This window comes from Penaeus monodon, chromosome 12 (assembly GCF_015228065.2).
Source record: "Penaeus monodon isolate SGIC_2016 chromosome 12, NSTDA_Pmon_1, whole genome shotgun sequence".
In the NCBI taxonomy this organism is placed as follows: Eukaryota; Metazoa; Arthropoda; class Malacostraca; order Decapoda; family Penaeidae; genus Penaeus; species Penaeus monodon.
The window spans coordinates 5,932,679-5,950,178 of NC_051397.1; the positions used below are offsets into that span (position 1 = coordinate 5,932,679).

Sequence of the window (17,500 nt, forward strand, 5' to 3'; positions counted from 1 at the left end):
TTAACGTGGCTGGCATCACCCCCGCATATTGCTGGTGACGTCACCACATCCGGGACCTACCCACGCCCATGCTGCTCCTTAAACGTAGCTTAGGGGTGCTCCACCCGCACCATGCTCTTCCTTGGTCATACCTTCCTTGTATGGTTATGGTAAATGGTGTGCTAGACTATTAACTAATACTTCTCCTGATAGTGGAACCTCGGTGTATCGCGCAAATGTCTGTGATAGGAGGCTGGGCTCGCCAGTTCTCATCTCCTTTGTTTCATAATAAAAGTTGGTGCCAAAATGTAAAACGAACTGCGTGTACGAATGGAGCCCGAGTTTGCGAGAGGTGACCTGAATTTCAACGCCTTTGACATCAGGACGGAGTAGGAGCTGAAGTCGCATCGTGTAAGGTTACAGCTGCGATATTTATGCTAGCTCCGCTTAGCTTTTATTGACGTGGGTGAGCGATGATGATTGATGCTGCATGGTGGCGTCTGCCTTTTTCAGTGCCCGCAGCCTCTCCCTCTCCTTCTCCCTTTCTTTCCCTACCTATCCTCCCTTTCTTTTCCTCCCTCTCTCCCTTTCTTTCCCTCCCTCTCTCCCTTTCTTTCCCTCTCTCTCCCTTTCTTTCCCTCCCTCTCTCCCTTTCTTTCTCTCCCTCCCTCCCTTTCTTTCTCTCCCTCCCTCCCTTTCTTTCTCTCCCTCCCTCTTCTTTCCTCCCTCCCTCCCTTTCTTTCTCTCCCTCCCTCCCTCTCTCCCTCCCTCCCTCCCTCCCTCTTGTCTATCGCCAACAGCAGAGTAGTTGAATAGTCGGTCGTCCGTCGGCAGGCGAGGCTAGGCACCCTTTAGCGCAGAGTCTGTGGGCCTCGCCATTATCGGGGCGGTGCCGTCGCCCCTGCCAACCACCTGGCCAGGCTGTGCCACCGCCGCCACCCGGTCGGCAAAAACCCTTAGGAACACGGCGAGGCCAACACCTCCCCGCCAGCGTCCGCTATGAAAAACCGCTCCCTTGCTATAATGATACGCGGAGGCCCGATGTCACGACCTTGAGAACTGCTGCTCACATATTCAATTATACCGAGATGTAGTCATCGCAAGCGTGCTTGTTTGAAGATAGTTGCTTTTTTCTCCCCTCACCCCTCACCCCACACCTCCACTTTTTCTGCTCGGTTACTAGTTTCTTTTAGCGGTCTTGAAGTTAGCGCGTAGGTATTATTATATTGAGTGCGAGTTCATTTCAGCATTTTTATCACTCATATTTTTCGTTTTTTAAGTAGTGAGGATAGCACATAGTATTTAGTTGGAATTACGTAGAATTCCAATTCAGGGAATTACAACTTAGAATATCTATTAAAAAAAACTCCATGTCCCCTCCTTTTGTCTCAGTAGGCCTAGTAGTCGTGAGAAGGAAATATTACGTTCTTTTATATACACCCTAGTTAATTGAATTGAGATTACCGAGACCTGTTTATGTAGTGTCAGCTGCGACGGTACGTGCCTGAAGCCAAGCGCGAGCGATTTCCGACCCACTGCCCACTGCCCCTTGTTTGTCTTTTCTCTTAGGTTGGCGGAACTCCCGAGTTCCCTCGCCTCCCTGACTTCCCTTGCCTTTTTTTTTTCTCTCGCCTTTCACTTCTTTTCCTTCCTTTTCCTTATCTGTCATGTTCTGCCCTCCTCCCTCTTCTCTATCCCTTCTTTTCCTCCTGTTCGTTCTCCTCGTTCTGCCCCCTCTGCTATGTCTCACCTTCCCGTTCCTTTCATTCTCCCTCCCTCCCCTCTCTCTCTCCTTTCATCTCTCCTCCTCCCCTCTCTCTCTCCTTTCATTCTCCCTCCTCCCCTCTCTCTCTCTCCTTTCATTCTCCCTCCCTCCCCTCTCTCTCTCTCCTTTCATTCTCCCTCCCTCCCCTCTCTCTCTCTCCTTTCATTCTCCCTCCCTCCCCTCTCTCTCTCTCCTTTCATTCTCCCCCCCCCTCCCCCTCTCTCCTTTCATTCTCCCTCCCTCCCCCCTCCCCCTCTCTCCTTTCATTCTCCCCCCCCTCCCCCTCCTCTCCTTTCATTCTCCCTCCTCCCCCTCTCTCTCCTTTCATTCTCCCTCCCTCCCCCCTCTCCCTCTCTCCTTTCATTCTCCCTCCCTCCCCCTCTCTCCTTTCATTCTCCCTCCCTCCCCCCCTCCCCCTCTCTCCTTTCATTCTCCCTCCCTCCCCCCCTCCCCCTCTCTCCTTTCATTCTGCCTCCCTCCCCCCCCCTCCCCCTCTCCTTTCATTCTGCCTCCCTCCCCTCTCTCCTTTCATTCTGCCTCCCTCCCCTCCCTCCTTTCATTCTGCCTCCCTCCCCTCCCTCCTTTCATTCTGCCTCCCTCCCCTCCCTCCTTTCATTCTGCCTCCCTCCCCTCCCTCCTTTCATTCTGCCTCTTGTCTTCTCTACCGTCTACCCTATCCTTCCCCCTTTCCCGCTTTCACCAACTAGCCCCCCGCCCCCCCCTTTCTCTTGCTGATTTCTAATTGCAAGTGCGTGCGTGCATGCGTGCTGAGGGCGGGGATGAGTTTCTATAGGGCTGTGCCAGGGCGTCGTGCCTTCCCTCGGGAATCGTGTTGACAGATGATGATTACCTTGAATCGTTTCATCTTCGATTTGCATAGATTTTTTTTTTTTGGGGGGTAGGGGGTGAAAAAGACACTAGTTCCGCTTGTCTGTCAGAGTTTAACCATGTAGTTCCGTGAGCCAATTCAATGCGTGGCGTTGAGTGGTTGCCTAAATTGTAGTGTTTTTATGTTAATTTCATACAGGTGAATGGGATCTTATCATAGCATTTATTTGATATTTTGGTAGAGAAAGCGTGGGTAGGAGCTGTAAACTCGGATGTGAAAGCTTCGAGGCCGCTGCGTTTGTATGGCAGTTTTGGCAGATTTGAGTTTTAGGCGAAGGGCGTAATTGCCATACGATACCATCTGCGTCTGCCGCGCAATTACCTTCGTTGTTATCTGCTAATGATGAACCTCACTCGACGCCCGACAAGGAAAACCTCCATCTCGTTTTCCCCGTCAGCCCAGGTTGTCCGATTCTTCCTCTTCTCTCTCGCCCTCGCCTTGCCTCGCCTTGCCTCGCCTTGCCTCGCCTTGCCTCGCTTTGCTTCGTCCCGCCCTCTCGACTCGTGCCTTTCAAGCCTTGTTGTGATTGCTGCAGAGTCACCGTGTTTTTTTTTTTTTTCCTTTTCTTTTCATTTTCCTTTTTTTTTATGGTATTGTTCCACCGAATTAGTTTCTTATATACGATCCTGCTTTTTTTTCTTTGTCAAAGTGCCGTTTAAAAAAGTCGGGGGGGAAAAATGGTTACATTACTGTTGTACTTTTTGCTCTCCAGACTTACCTTGTGTAGTGTTTTGTTAGTTTACTGAGAGTTAGAGTAAATTGGAGGTATTTTCGCAGTGAGCGCCAATCTGTCAGTTAAGTGATAGTGCCTTTGTTCTTCCTCCTGAACCGCGAGCTCCGTCCCCCTCGACAAGCCGGCGTCAACGTCACTCCGAGGACGCGCCGCGGACCCGAACCCAGTAAATAGTGTCGCTCGTTATTGGCCGAGTCCCGTAAGTGGCCGAAGACTCGCTCGCTCGCTCCCTGCTGGCTTGGCTCTCTCGGGGAAATCGAATCGATATTGTGGCACCTGATTTTGATGGAAAATTGGATGACGTGGGTATTCCTTGGCCGTCTCCTCCTACCTGGCCGTGATTGGCTAGATGGGCTGCCGCTCGTCCCCTTTTATCGCCGTTCCCGAAATATTGGAGATTGAGTTCGTCGTCGACGTCGTCTGCCGCCGCAGCTGCCTTATTCTTTTTACTTCCCTTTTTTTCTCTTATTTTACGGCCCCCGACTCCATTGCTTGCGGCGTTTTGGATGCGAATTACATCTTGGGAAAGTATTGATGATGTCGAGATGACCATTATTATTACAACTACGACTGCAAGTGAGCGACACGAAGGCAAGCAGGCAGGAAGGGAAGGAAAGGAAAAGAAGGAAGGAGAGAAGGATGTGTGTCTTTCCGCCGGAGGAGAAACCATTATAGACGGCGATGATGCCACAAATTGGGGCCTTAGAGCTCGAGGTATTACCTTCATTACGTTGGAGTTAGACGTGCGGTCTGAACATACACGGCCGGGAACGATGACGGCTGCTCGACAAATGCCGCATTTTGGAACGTCTGAGGCCGGATTTGCGATGTGCGCGGGGGTGAGGGGGGGGGGGTTAAGGGTATGGGCGGGTATTAAGAGTTGCTTGGAGACGGGGTGGGGGTAGGTGGGGAGATGGTAGTTACTAAGGAGTCTCGGGAAAGGTGGGGTGAGGGGGACTGAACGCACGAGTTTCTTGATAGGAAGCCTTAAGTCCTGTCATGATTTTTCTCCTTATTAATGTTTTATTATTTTTTTTATGGCCGGGGATGGGAATGGGAACAGGAACGGAACGGGAACCTGTAGAAATGTCTATAATGATCTGGTTCGGAGAGCGCATTTTCTCTGAAAGGACGGCCGGCGCGAAGAGGCAAATAATTATTGGAGATGTGGGTGGCGGGAGTGTCTCCTTACCTCCGCTCTGCTCTCAAGGCATGTGCATGTAGATGATGGAGGATGCGACGTTGATGGTATTGGGGAGGGAAGAACCGCACTTTTTTCTCCATTTCTCTCCTCTTCTCTCCTTCCTGCCTTTTGGTTCTGTTTCTGTTCATGGGGCTTAGCTTTTGCTTCCTATCTTCTCTCTCTTTCTTTCTCTCTTCTTTTCATCTCTCTCCCTCTCTTCTTCTCTCTCTTTCTCTTCTCTTCTCTCTCTCTTTCCTCTTCTCTCTTCTCCTCTTCTCTCTCTCTCTCTCTCTCTTCTCTCTCTCTCTCTCTTTCTCTCTCTCTCTCTCCCTCTCTCTTTCTCTCTCTCTCCTTTTTCTCTTCTCTTTTTCTCTCTCTCTCTCTTTCTCTCTCTCCTCTTCTCTCCTCTTTCTCTCTTCTCTCTCTCTTTCCTCTCCTCTCTCTCTCTCTCTCTCTCTCCTCTCTCTCTCTCTCTCTCTCTCTCTCTCTCTCTCTCTCTCCTCTCCTCTCCTCTCCTTTTCTCTCTCTCTCCTCTCCTTCTCTCTCTCTCTCTCTCCCCTCTCTCCTCTCCTCTCCTCTCTTATCTCAATCTCTCCTCTCCTCTCCTCTCTTATCTCAATCTCTCTCCTCGCCTCTCCCCCCTCTCCTATCTCAATCTTTCCTCTCATTTCTCTTTCCCCCTCTCTCGCCCTCCCCTTGTCTCACCCCCGCTCTAACCCTCGGTATATTCTATATTTTCCTTCTCTCTTCCCCTCCCTACCCCTCTCTTCTAGTCGTTCGCGCCCATCGACATTCCGAGCGAGAGAAAACTAAGCGCCTTCCAATAAACCACACCTTCCGCCTACAACCACCCCACTTGTCAGCGCTAACATGCATTGTAAACAAGTCCAAAATACCATTGGCCGGCGCAGAGAAAGGCAGGCTGGAGATTTACGGCGTCAATGCACGGAGAAGAACAATATAGGGCATTTTTTTTGTTTTACGGTGTATATTCATTAAAGGTTGGGCATTGCATTGGAGATGTTGTGAATGTGATCGGCTTTTCTTTCTCTCCCACGTATTTTTCCTGTTGGCTGTCGTGCATGTTGGATTTACGAAGAGTAGTCCCTTCTCCAATTGGTACTCCGCTATGGCACATACAAATATATTGCGTGTGATCATGTATGATGCATTTATGTATAATTGGGGTCTCGTTTACTTCCTTTCTATTGGAGTTTTGGGGAGTTCTGTGCACATCTCCTGAACTTCCTGAATGGGTAATTTGCCGCCCGACGCGAGCCCAAGGCCGCGATGGGCGCGTGAGGGGGGTGGGGGCTAAGCATGTTACCTCCAGACACCAGCCAAGGTTGACTCGGGAGACTTGGTTGGGAGTCCTCTAGCGCGTCTTATTTGCGTCCTTTGGGTATTGCTCGTATAGAGTTGCGAGCGGGTGGGGGTGAGATTGGAGGAGGGGAGAGGGGAGTGGTTGTTTTGCCTGAGGCGGAAGGGGTGGGATGGGTTGAGGGGCGGAGGGAAAGGGGGGAGAGGGGTTGGCGAGGCGTCGGGTTGATTCTGACAGCGGGACTGAGGAAAAGGGATTGAACGGCGCCCAGGAGTGAGGGTAAACAAAAAGGGGGAAAACGGGAGGGTGGAACAGGAGGGGAGATGAGGGCGAAAGGGCTGGGAGGAGGGGAGATGAGGGCGAAAGGGCAGGGAGGGGACTCGAGGGGGGAAGTGAGGGTGATGGGGAAGATGAGAGGAAGTGAGGGTGAGGGGGGAAGTTAGGGGAAGGGAGGGGGCAGGGAGAGAAGAGGTGGGTTGAGCAATGATCGCTTTGGATTGCAGATCAGGAAATGGCAGCGAGAGAGTTTGTAGAGTGGGGACTACTTACAAAAATAGAGGCGGATGTAGTCATTGCAGTCTCCTACTAATAGAACTTTGCCGAATGAATAATGAGGAAGATAATGGCTCCGTTGTCACTTAAATAATGTAGGCATGAAAGCGAATTCAAAAGAATATGCGATAATTTCCATTTCTGTTCTTGTCGTTGGTGGGGATTTGAAGGACCTTGTTTTTAAAGGTTTTTGTAAAAATAGGTTAGGTAACAAAAAGCCTTGATTGTACAGTAAGCAGATGTTCGAACCAAAGTTGTTTTTGCCAGATGATTATGACAAGCATGTATCAGGATGGTTTAAGATTTATTTGTTTTTCTTTTCAGGTGAGTGACGATTGTGTAAGATTGCATCTGGCCTTGATTGATGGGCTTCTTAGAACACGGTATGTTGGGTGGACGCCTTGAATGTTTACAAGTGGTTATTTATATACACTTATTTTCGAGTGGGTGTGTAGGCATAGCGTGCTCCTGGTGTGTGCGTTTGATTGCTGATCAAATTACAGACACGTGCCTCTGTGGATTTGAGTTGTTGTGTAGGCCATCTTTTGTTCATCGAAAGCACTCGGCGAAGAACTGAGAGTTCAAGTTTGTGAACTCCGTGGAATTTCGTGTCTTGTGAAGGAACCGCTTTGTGTACTAGGCGATGCTGTATGACGGAATTTTCCCCTGTTAATGGGAGTCCGGATATTAGCCCGCAAATGAGAAGCATCCGATATATGACCGCGGTATTTTTTAATGTAATTTTGAGGGAGCTCCGCATTTCTCTTTCGGGCTTGCATTGTCCCGTTTGGCCGGCCTTCCGGGGCTGTCGAAATGGGGAAATACCATATTATAACGTGATGGGCTTTTATATTCTCAGGAAAGGTATTTTAATTAGATGTTGCAATATTGTGGACGCCGTCACCAGCGTCCGGTTTAATTAGACGGATGGTTATTGGTTTCGCAGTGTTATTGTGGGGTCGGTCACATTACTTAAAAATCAAATTAGAAAATAGCTCATGATTTAGTTTTCCATAAAGGTCATCCTCCGAAACGGTATTCCGCTGCCGAAGGGAGAGGGAAAGAGAGTGGGGGGGGGATAACCTGGCCACATAGCCGAACCATAATTTCTCTTCGACTCGGGTTTGTTGCAGCATTTGGCTAGGGCATCTGCCGCCCCGATTCTAAAAGGGCTTTTACCGATCAGTAATGGAAGGTGGATTATGGATAGGGTGTGGCAAGGAGGGCTGAGGCCGCGCCTGGGAGGGAGGGAGGGAAGGAAGGAAGAGGGCGTGGAGAGTTGCCATAGGTGGGTCGGTCTGCCTAGGGGGTCTTGAAAGGGAAATCCGAAGCCAGGGTTCGGGTGGGGGCAGCAGGCAGAGGGGCCGTCAAGAGGGAGATAAAGGCAGAGCAGCAGCAGAAGTGGGAGAAGGAAAGTGAAAAGGGTGAAGAAAAAAAAAGAAAAGAGGAAGAGGGGAGTTTGGCGACGACGACGATGACGATGACGCCAGTCTTAGGCAAGGCCCCCCGAAGGGAAGAACCTCAAGAGCTTTTGAAGAGTGTGTGTGTGTGTGTGTGTGTGTGTGTGTGTGTGTGTGTGTGTGTGTGTGTGTGTGTGTGTGTGTGTGTGTGTGTCAGTGTGTGTGTGTGTGTCAGTGTGTGTGTGTGTGTGTCAGTGTGTGTGTGTGTGTGTAGTCAGTGTGTGTGTGTCAGTCATGTGTGTGTGCAGTCAGTGTGTGTGTGTGTCAGTGTGTTCCTGTGTGTTTGTGTCGGTTGTGGTCATGTGTGTGTGTGTGTCCAGTGACGAGAGAGAACTAACTAGCTGGTTTTTTGTGTAATGGCGATTGTAATCTTGGCCCATGTTTAAATACGCGATGGCGATTAGATATACGATGCATTGCTGTATATAGCCATTGCTTGTCTACCGTTTCCCTGGTTGGTTACATATCGGATTGAAAGATTAATCTAAACAAGAAAACTTGGACAACGTTAGTAATGATAGATAGAACTCGCTATATCTTACCCCGACAATGTCTAAGAGATTAAGCTTTAGAATTTGAGTTTTTAGCCCTTCCTTCAATGAAAGCTCGAAATGACTGTGTATTGTCCGATTATCTGTCCATGAAAGGAGAAAACGTGCACATTCCCTTCAGTGAAGATGATACCAATGACCAGGAAGTAATTTTATTAGGGCAAGGGTCCATGCAATCTGGGCGTGATAGGATGAGGTACTGGGCAGCTGAGGAGAGGGCGGCGCGACGGGCGCAGGGAGGGATGAATAACCGGACGAGGAGAAATGCAAAGAGATGGAAATGAGAAGCGACAGTAATGGGAGGATTAGCGAGAGTAGGTTAAAGGAGAGCACGTACGGAGGAAGATAATGCTGGGAGACTGGAAACGAGAGAATAAGAGTAGGAGCAGAATATTAGTAAAGAAGGCGAGCGAGGACGGGAAGAGGGAAGGGATGGAAGGAGGGAGGGGGAGGGACAGGCCAGGAGAATAAAGAGACCGGGAGGAGCACGGGCTATTGTTCCCCCTCGGAAGGCTGCCACCTGGATGTTACCACACGGCGGTCTCCCCGGTCTGTCGGCCTCTGCCTCGCCTTCCCTCGCGTCGCCCTTTCGCGTTCCTTCCTCGGCTATTTTTCACGGGAGCCAAAATGGCGGGGACTACGGGTGTGAGTCATGCTGCAGTGTTTACATTTTGGGCAGGCGTCGTTTATCGAGTGAGGTTCCCAGCGGGTTGAGGAGACAGAGTGCGACCTAAACAAGTCTGTAGATGAATGGTTATTGTTACGCTAACTCTACATCATGCAAGGTTTTGTGGCCGTCGTGATCCATGATATCGGGTCATGGCGATGCCAAGGACGCGCGTGACCCTGCCGCACGGAATACTGGCGGGGAGCATCGTGGCACAAAATGTCCGTGTCTGCGGATTGGGGCGCCCTGGCAATTATTTCAGTTCCTTGTATACTTCGCCTTTCGCTTAGGTTTATTATGCGTATATCTTAGTCTGTGAAGCTTTCTCACTAGATTTCAGAATGACTTTATTTCCTATGGTACGTATTTATCTGTTAAAGAGATTTAGCTGCTGAGCTTCGTTACAACCGCCCATTCTTTCGACGTGTACTTCTTTGTAACTGAAATTGAATAGAAACTTTGGCCAGCGGTTGAAATGTTTAACCATGAACACAAACGGTTGTTGAGTGTACGTTTATGCCTGAGGAATTCTTCACCTGCAGGTGCCGACACGCCCGTTTGCTCTATGTATTTGCTCAGCTGTAATCCAGATTTCTTTCACCTGCACACAATACGTGTTTATTTCATCATGTAACCTTAGTCTAGAAATGAACGGCTTTTGTGTAGCATGCGTGGCAAGACTTACGCAGGAGTCCTAAGTGATTCGCAAGACCCCTCGTCACGTAGCTCAATTAAGGACTTGCCTTCCTCCTCCTTGCTTCCCGCGCTGCCTTAAAACGTGACTCCTGGCCGAGGTGTCCATAAATCATTAGGCGAGTTGTGGCACTGGCAAGGAGGGACAGACAAAGGCCCGGCGCGAGACAAAGGCACCCAGGATCCACCGCACGACCTGGTAGTAGGTGACAGGTGGCAGGTGGTAGATGGGCGTGGGTGGTGGGTGGAGGGTGGAGGGAGCCACACAGCATATTGGATCTGTTGAAGTGGTGTAGGGGTCGATGTTGACCAACTCGGGAGAGAGGAAGTGAATAGGGATATTTTATATCCGCGGGAAGACAAAAAAAATGAGTGGGGAGAATGATGAAATGGGAAAGGGGAAAGTGAGTCACAATAGGCTGATAGAAAGAAAGAAAACGAACGAAAAATTCTAGAATTAGGAGAATGGAGAAAGTGAAAATGAACTGGTCTTGAGTGAGTGAATGAATGAGTGATGGTGAATCAGAATAGGAAAGGATTTCAACGGATGAGGAATGCTGCTGGCATAGAGAGAATGAGTGTGCACGGCAGGGCGGATGGATGGTAGCGAAATAGATCAAATGAATAGATGCGTGAGTGCGTGCAAGCGATGCATGTGGACTCGAGGGAGTGAAAAGGGGCGGGAACGAACGAATGGCTATGAATAAAAGGCTTTGTTTTATTCCCCAAGGAGACGGGAGTGGAGCCCCTGAAATGAGTTCGCTTCTTCAGTAGGGAGACTTACAGTACACCGGTTTTGTATGTGAACTGGGAAGAGTGTTCGATCCGCCCGCGTCACGAGAGCCGGATCGTGTTGGTTTCCTGGCTCAGTCGCCGCCCTCTACCACCATCGCCGAGTTACGTTGGCGCCGATTACATTTCAAATGGCATGCCTTTGGGTGACGGTTAACAATGAATGGGCCGATCGCACTCTTTGTTGATGTTTGTATTAGTAATAGTAAACACTCTTATTTTTACTATTATTATATATAGGACTAGTAATAATAAGGCGTACGATGCACATAGCTTCGTACCCGTTGTAAAAAAAAAAAGCATTTTGACTGAACTGAAATCTGCCGTCTTTGAGCGTAAAATTCAGCGGCATAGTAATGAATATTTGATTAAATGCGGATTTTCTCGCACCTTCATTGTGTTTAGGTTTCTTCTGAATCTCTTAATATGTATGGCTGTTAAGGTGGCTGATTAAAGGGCCATTATGGAGCTAACCCAGGCCAGAAACGGGCCGAAATTGGCAGTATGTAAAATCCGGCGACGGAGTGAACGAGTCTATTATCCCGGCACTAACACCAATTTACCTCCGCCGGCCGCGATAAGCAACAGGTGATGGCTGAGGTCCTTCCCCCTCCCTCCTCCTCCTCCTCCTCCTCCTTCCTCCTTCCTCCTTCCTCCTTCTCCTCCTCCTCCTTCCTCCTCCTCCTTCCTCCTTCCTCCTTCCTCCTCCCCTTCCCTTCCTCCCCTCCCTCCTCCCCCTCCCCCTCCCTCCTCCCTCCTCCCCCTCCCCTCCCCCTCCCCCTCCCCCGCCTTTCCCGCTCTTCTCGCCCTTCCCCTACCCTCCCACCCTTTGTCTTCGCGACCCTCCTGCGCGGAACCAGGTGACAAGGAGATCGGCAGCTGTATCAGGCAGTTCGGACGGTATTGATAACCGGGACGACTTGATTCGGAGAAGCGCTCTTTCACGGCGGCGACAGAAATGGGAGAGGGGAGGGAGTCGCCCGCCCGCCCGCCCGCGCCCAAGTGCTCTTATCCCCGAAGCAGGAGTGCGTTCTTGTATTGAAGACGGGATTTCAATACGTAAGCGCTTTCTCTCTCTCTCTCTCTCTCTCTCTCTCTCTCTCTCTCTCTCTCTCTCTCTCTCTCTCACAGAATTTCTCTTCATTTTCTCTGAATTTCCGTTTTTTTCCATTCTTTCCACCATTGTCTACCTCTTCTCCGCCCTCCCTTTAAGTCGAATCCAATGTATGATACTACTATTTCCTCTCCTCGTTCTCCCATCGCCCTTTTTTTCTCCCCACTCTCTGCCTCGTTCTGATCTCCTCCCTCCCCCTCCCTTCCCACTTTAATTCTCCTTCCCTCTCATTTCCTTTCTTTCACCTTACCTTTCCTTACCCCCCTCCCCCCCCCCCTGAATCCCTGCTCTTCCCATTATCGGACTCCCTCTCACATTTTCCCTACACCTCTCCTCCCCCTCCCCTTTCCCTACACCTCTCCTCCCCCTCCCCTTTCCCTACACCTCTCCTCCCCCTCCCCTTTCCCTACACCTCTCCTCCCCCTCCCCTTTCCCTTTCCTACACCTCTCCTCCCCCTCCCCTTTCCCTTTCCACACCTCTCCTCCCCCTCTTTCCCTTTCCCTACATCCCTCCCTCTCCTCTTTCCCTTTCCCTACATCCCTCCCTCATCCTCTTTCCCTTTCCCTACATCCCTCCACCCACTCCCCTTTACCTTTACCTTTCCCTCCCCCCACATTCTTCCTACACCCTCCCTCCACCTCCCCCTCCCCTTTACCGACTTCCCTTCTCCCCCTCCCCTTTCCCTTCCCTTCCCCCCCTCCCCTCCCCTTCTCTAGATCCCTTCTGTCCCTACATCCTTCTTCAACCTCCTCACCCCTCTCCCCCAACCCTCATTAATGTTGTTCTCGTGTCTCCTTCATCTGTTCTTTCCTACCATTTCTGTAGCTCCCCTCCATTTACCCGTGCGTCTGCCTTCCCCTCCCTTCTCCTTTTCTTCTCCCCCTCTCTACCCATCCACTTCTTTCTCTTGTACATGAATATATGCATATGTTTACGTAGGCTTCGGCGGCGGGAAGGTGCTTATTATAGTGATAAGTATAGTGAGGTAGTCACCATAGCCAAAGTTTCCCACGACGTGATTTCTGGCCGGCGAAGGAGGGAGGGAGGAAGTAGGGGGGGGAGAGTAGGTGTAATAATAAGGTCTGGCAGGAAGGCAGGTATGGTGATCGCGTGAGGGGCTGGCTGGAGCTAGAAGTATCGACCCAGGGCGGTGCTTCCTCGTCAACACAATGTAGCTGTCGGTCGGTCGGTCCAGGTACCCTCTGTGCCTGGCCTGGCTTGGCCCCTTTCTTTTCCCTTTTTCTCTCCTCTCTCTCTCGCTCTCTCCTCTCTCTCCCTCTCCCTCTCTCCTCTCTCCCCCACCCTCCCTCCCTTTCCTCTTGCTTTCTCATTTTCTCTCCTTAACTCCCCCCTCCTGCTCCCCCGCCCTCCTCCCCGCCCCCTCAGGGTCTCCCATTTGCCTGAACTCTCAGCCTTAGCTTTGCTCACCTTGCCTCGCATCTTCACGCTGGTTTTACCTTGCCGTGGCTTCATTATGCGCCGTTCGTGACGTTCCTGGAAACCGCTTTATTATTGACTTGTCATTTTTATCATCGTTTGAGTGAAATAGGCAGATAGCTTTCGACTGTTTCTTTACGTTATATTTCGTCTGTATGGTTTGGGTTCTGTGAAGTTTTATTCACCCGCTTGCTGCCATGTTAATTGTTGGGCGAGCCCACGTGCGTATTATGCATAATGTATACAGGACACTCTTAATTTTAATGTAGAAAATTACTCGGTGATCTTTATTTTCCGCATTCTGTACGTGAATGTTAGTTGGGGCTACGATTCCAATATGCACTGTTCGTAATGTAGGATATCTTGAAAATCCTAACTGTGAGGATCCCAACACGTGTAGTAATTACGAAGCCTTGTATTTCGAAAGCTATTGTCTTGTGACCGAAGAGGATGCGTCTTGACTAAATTAAAAAGACTTCAAACTAGTTCACGGAGATGTAAACTACTTTTAAATCACAATTTAGCCTTGTCTTGTATTTATTTTACCGTTGTTTGGCGTTGTAAGATTTAGTAAGGTTAGTCTGCGGCCGAATCTGCATTTTATCTGAATTAATAGTCTATGGGAAGGTTTTGGATCAAGGCGAGGTTCGTGCGAGTTAGTAGGATGTTAGGGTTACCTTTGAAGTGCTGTGATCGTGAGAGTTAGGGTTAAGTTGCGCTCTGCTCGCGAGTTCGTGAGAGTTAGGGAGGCAGGCCGAGTCTCTGAAATGGTGAAATAGTATTCGTAAGAATGGCCGCACTGCAACGTTTGTCATTGATACAATACAACGAAAGAATAAGAATTTGTCGTTTGCGTCTGTTATGCTAGCTCTGGTTAGTCTGTATGGCCAGACTATGAAAAGTTCCCGAAGCCTTATGGAGGCTAGGTTCGTGAGAATTAGGCATTTCACGGCTTGGGGCCAGTAAAGCATGTAAGTATAGGTTATGTTTCCCCGGGCAGACGAGATACCCATCACGATAATATATCTACGAAGCTGGTGACAACTCTTTATAGAAGGTTATATATGGAAACGGGGAACACGCCCCGGCAAGATTGTGGTTTTTGATATTAGGCTTCGTGGCCGAGGAGATGTTGGGTTTGGTCGTCTTGATTTCGATTCCAAGGAGGCAGTGTGTACTGGATTAGGCTTAATGGATCATTGTAGTTCGGGGGATGCCGCGCGCGCGAAGCGTTTAGTGTAGCTTGCCCTCAAAATAAGGAGGTATAAATTTGCTAGGATTTACTGAGGTCCTAGCTCAAGGATGAGGAGTTTCGTCTATTTTTCTTTTCCTTTTTTAGATTTTGAGACAAGATTGGTTCACGGTTACTTGTAATAAGCTCGGGGAACATGATCCTGGCATTAGGGTGTGAGTATATGAGAGTACAGTGGGCTTTTTTATGGCAGGTTCGTGTGGATCAAAAGTGCTGTGTAATTTCTGCTGAAAGTTCGTGAGAATTAGACGTTAAGCTGGCCGTATGTATGAAGCCTGTGAGGATTAGTAGGGGCTTTAATGTCATGATAGTGAGAACGTCCATTCCCTTACGAACTGACGCTCATGCAGAGATGCGTACGAACGTACACGAACGCACGCACGCGCGCGCGCACACACACACACACACACACACACACACACACACACACACACACACACACACACACACACACACACACACACACACAAAGTAAACATGTCATGCCGGAGGGGCCAGGCCATGGGAGAGGAGGAATGTATAGGTTTTAAATTATATTCGAGTACTTCCCGTTTACGCAAGTTTGGCCATGAGTTGGTCTTGCTCGGCTTTGGGCCATGGGAGGCGAATCTCGGCTCTGGCTCGTCGCCGGCCTTCTCCCAACTGACAGACTGACTGGCCAGCTGTCATCTTGCAACCGCTGTCTCATTGATAACACGGACAAACCGCTCTTTGATCGGTGCTCTTGTTTGGCGGTGTGGAATACGTCCTCTCCACCACGCCTTTCCTCGCCGCCACCTTGTACGCACGCCGTCCGATTTCACTTGTAAATAGGATCAGCGGATGAGTGTAGGGAAGGCTGGAGTGCAAGAGGAGGAGGGTGTAGAATGGGAAAGGGTGTTCGACAGGGTTATTGCGTTGGAAGAGTGTGAAAGGCGAGCGCGAGGGATGGAAGCGGCGGAGGAGTTGTGTTGGCAGCTAGGGTGGGGGAGAGCGAGCGAGCGAGCGAGCGAGGGAGGGAGGGGAGGAGGGCCCGGAGGAGCAGCGAGGTGTGTGAGCGTCGCACTCGCCGCGTCCCTTCCGTCCGCGCCGCACACACATACACACACCACTCACCACCAGGCAACCCTCACGTCAACACCAACCACCAATAACAGAATATGAAAACCTGCTTCAACACGTTGCATCACCAAAATTAGCTTCATCGCCAGGGACACCTGCATGTGTAAGTTATTGTGTGTTTTATCACCACCCCCACCCCTTCCACTGAGCCATTCCCACCTGCGCAGATGTGCGTGCGCGCACATGCCACATGGACATGTGGAGGAGGATGCCTGGGCATTCGTGGGGCCAGGTTTTACACTGGAGTTCGAAGATACGTCGTTGGTCGTGATATGAGTCGAGTTTGTGGTTCGCTGGGAGGTTGTTTCGTCTACAGGTCAGGGGAGAGGTCACGGAGTTGGAAAACGGTTGACCCCTCTCAACACAGCAGCTGTTCTCTCACGAAAAAAATGGACTTGTTTTGAGAATGAGGATTGTGTTTACTTGTCGCCCGACAAGGAAAAAGATAAAAATACGCAGAACGTTTCTCGAAAGCTTACTTCTCGAAGCTGAAAAGAATTAGATGCTTCGTGGACTAGAATGAAAAGCCTGCGGTGTGTTTATGCCAGTCATGTCGAACTGCCTGTGTGAATTTGACGAGGCCGTGGAGAGAAGCGAGGTGTGGAGGACGGACAAGGTTGTGCTGGAAGGGATTCTCTGGGCTGTAGGGTCGGTTGGCAGTGGAGGAATTATCATTGTGTGTGTGTGTGTGTGTGTGTGTGTGTGTGTGTGTGTGTGTGTGTGTGAGAGAGAGAGAGAGAGACAGACAGACAGACAGACAGACAGACAGACAGACAGACAGACAGACAGACAGAGACAGAGACACGGACAGTCAGTCAGTCACAATCCGCTACGGTTATTCACTGGTTTGAGCAAAGAAGGGTACAGCATCTGAAATAGGACCTGGTGCGTGTGAGGTGTGTGCGAAGGGAAGGTAGTTGGAAGTGGTTTGTGGGAGCGTGTGAGGGAAGTGCGATGTCACGGTGGCAGGGAGGTTGACTGAGTGAGGGATCAAGGCGAGAAGGAATCCGAAGGTTGGGGGGAGGGGGCGTGGATGGGGGTTAAAGGGGGGGGGGGCAGGTAGACCGTGAATGATTTGTTTAATTTTTTTAGTTTGTTCTATGGGCGCAACAGATGGGTCTCTTCTTTTTTGCATAGATTTGAATATATGTATGCATAAAAGGGAGTGTATGCGTGCCAGTAGAGATAGCTGTTGTGTCGTTAGTAATTGTGCTGGAATCAAAAGTTGGACATTTTATTGATTTGATTCTTTTATATCGTCATGTACTTGAGCGTAAACTGGGAAATAAAGGTAACTGAAAATGCGCGTATGGATTAGTACTTCGTTAGATGAAAGATTTTATCGCGTTGCTGGAATGGTGGGGACGGGGTAGGGGAGGAATAATGTCAATCGGGGAAGGGTTCCCGTGGGATGGGAAACGGGAGGACAATGTAGGAGAAGAGGGTGGGTGAGGTGCAGGTGAGGTACCCCTTAATGAGGCTCGGGGGAATTAGCCGCACAACGCTCGCTCGATCCTCGTCGCGTATCTTCTCTTGTAATGTTTCCTGGTTAAGGTCACGGACATCGTTGGATTGCGGGGGCCGCGTCTACCACCACCTTTCCCGCGCCGTCGAGATCCGCCACGCTACTCCCCCCCCCCCCCCATTACTACGCCTCTTCACCTCCCGCCTCGCCTCTCTAGGAGGAGCAACGCCACGCCATGCTTGTCTACCTGTCTACACGCCGCTCCCACGTCGCTCCCTCACGCCGCTCGTACTCCTTCAACTCGCCCGAGAATGCCACGTCACCCACTGGAACTCCACTCTTGCTTCTCCTTCATCACGCCACCTTCGCCCACCCTTCCCCCTTCATAGCACGCCACCTTCGCCCACCCTTCCCCCTTCATAGCACGTCACCCTCGCCCACCCTTCTCCCTTCATAGCACGTCACCCTCGCCCACCTCTCCCCCTACATACCACGCCATCCTCGCCTCTTCCCTATCACGCAGTCCGCCCCACTGCCGCCTCGAT

At 50.3% G+C, this 17,500-nt stretch overlaps 1 protein-coding gene across 13 annotated transcripts in view; it reads left to right on the plus strand.

Annotated features, from left to right (window-relative positions):
* Positions 1–17,500, plus strand: part of LOC119579214 (polypyrimidine tract-binding protein 1-like) — a 117,664-nt gene that overhangs the window by 19,449 nt on the left and 80,715 nt on the right. For 2 of the 13 annotated variants that reach the window (XM_037926924.1, XM_037926929.1), the window contains exon 1: positions 15,436–15,593. The exons of 9 other annotated variants lie outside the window; for them this stretch is intronic. The gene's annotated coding sequence lies outside the window, so the exon portion shown is untranslated. Of the gene's footprint in view, positions 1–15,395; positions 15,594–17,500 lie in introns of those variants that run through there. 2 more of the 13 variants (XM_037926923.1, XM_037926917.1) reach the window with 2 other exon arrangements.